General features: G+C 30.7%; 1 long non-coding RNA gene across 1 annotated transcript; it reads right to left on the reverse strand.

Moving 5' to 3' along the window:
- Positions 1–248: 248 nt before the first annotated feature.
- LOC118756665 lies at positions 249–1236 on the reverse strand. The gene is made up of 2 exons (XR_004995137.1): positions 683–1236; positions 249–621 (listed from the first exon to the last, which is right to left on the reverse strand). It is a non-coding gene; the product is annotated as an uncharacterized LOC118756665 (long non-coding RNA).
- Positions 1237–2097: the final 861 nt, after the last annotated feature.

Consider the following 2097-nt stretch of genomic DNA (forward strand, 5'->3'; position numbering starts at 1 on the left):
CCGGTTGTTTCTGCTTTTGCTTTTGCGTTTGCGGTGATCGGCAAAATGTAGCAGCGAAAACGTTTATTTGTACATTGCAATACTGCAATCGGTTTTGTAGTCTCATGTCCATAATTTGCGTATGCTTTTCCAACCTGTAAGCAAGCCACCAAAACAGTGTTAAATCAGTTACAAAAGAAGTATTTATGTTTTTTGTGCCTTCCTACCGCGTTATTCAACACGTATTTTAAAGTAATGGAAGATGAAAATCATGGTAAATATTTATATTTATTTGCTAGGTAAGAGCAATTATAGTATTATATCTTATTTACAGTAACGTTTACTCCCAGAAAACGACAAAAGCGATTAGAACATCGCAAAAAAAATATTGCAAAAAAAAAGTGTTGAATGTGGCAAAGAGCATAAAACTGTTAGCGGTCGTATAGTTGCGGAAAAAAAATTTATAGCACAAGTAATCTGCAAATGTGGAAAAAGTTGTTGCCACAAGATTGACATTGTCCGCCAAAAGAAAATTTTTGAAAACTATTATCATGCTTTAAATTGGACCCAAAAAAACCTTATATATTCGATCTTCGGTGAAAAGACGTCCTGTGGCTCGCAAAACAAACACGCCGATTATTCCTTTAAACAAAAAAGTGTGAATTATGAGTATTTCATTGATGATGATAACGGTGTAGCTCACAAAGTTTGTAAGAACTTTTTCGTGAAGTGCCTATGCATAACATCGGCTCGTATATACCGTGCTGTAGGTAGTATCCAAAAAAAATTTCGGTGCTGCTGAGACGCGGGGACGAACATCTTCAGCAAACAAAACATCTGAGGAAGATAAAAATAATGTTATTATTTATCAACTTTTTCCCAAAATACGAGTCACACTATGGACGTAAAATATCTCAGAAGAAATATTTACACCCAAATCTAAATTTAACGAAGTTATATAACGAATACAAGAGCTCCTGTGAATTAAAGGATCAACATGTCGTCTCGCAGTACGTCTTTGGTGATATTTTCAACAACAACTTTAATTTAAGTTTTAAAAGGCGTCATTCGGATACGTGTAAAACGTGTGATAATTTACATTGCTCCATGAAAAGTAGTGTTGAACAAAGAGTTACAGAAGAACTAAAAGAAAAACAAAAGGCTCATTTCAAGGCTGTGGAGAGCGTAACTACAGAATTTAAGCAATCTGTTGAAAATGGCAGACAAAATGGCGAATCGATAGTTTTGACTTTCATATTACAAAAGACAATTATGGACGTATAATCTCTGCGTATATGACGAAACTACAAAAAAAGGTAAGAGCTTTTTTTAATACAACGCTTTTATTTTTAATAAATCTATATTATATAAATCAAAGTTCCGAAATTCATTAAATTTTCATATTCATAAAATACACAAAAATTCAGTAAATTATCATGAAAATGTTCAGCTTTTTAGTCAGAATTTTTATAAAAATTATGTGCATATATGCATTTTTTAGACCGTTTAATTTTAGTGTAACAAAAGTCACCTTACAAGTGGCTTTAAATTCGCGTTGAACTTTGGAACACCTGTATAAAGTTTCGGAATTTTGAGTTATATTGCTTTTCTTAAAGAATGAACGATTGTTATATTACGCAATATTGGTAATTTAATCGGTTTTTGTGGCAAAAAGTTATTTTTCCTACTAGATTATGGATCTATATACCATTTTTCCAGATAAGGTCATTTTAACAAGATTTTTATTAAAAAAAAAATCAAATTTTAACAAGGGAAAACATAAAAAAATTAAACTTTTTTTTTAATTTTCCCCATTTTTATTAAAGCATGTTCTTTTGCTAAAAAAATCAATGGATAAATAAACAACTGTTGAATGGTCAAATTATTTTAATTAATTAATATATGCAATAATTTTTGGTATGAAATAGAAGCAGGAAATATTGTTACTCATACGCTATATCGTACATGGCGGTATTCTCACATACTCTTACATGGCGGATGAGCAATATTTTCCATGTAAACTATACAACTAATACACGTGTGGATAAGACATTTGTAAAAATTTTAAATCAACCAAAAAATAACAAATTAAAGCTTTCAATGTATTTTTATTACCTT

This window comes from Rhagoletis pomonella, unplaced genomic scaffold, assembly GCF_013731165.1.
Source record: "Rhagoletis pomonella isolate Grant_MI unplaced genomic scaffold, Rhpom_1.0 Rhpom_scaffold_11400, whole genome shotgun sequence".
Taxonomy (NCBI): Eukaryota; Metazoa; Arthropoda; class Insecta; order Diptera; family Tephritidae; genus Rhagoletis; species Rhagoletis pomonella.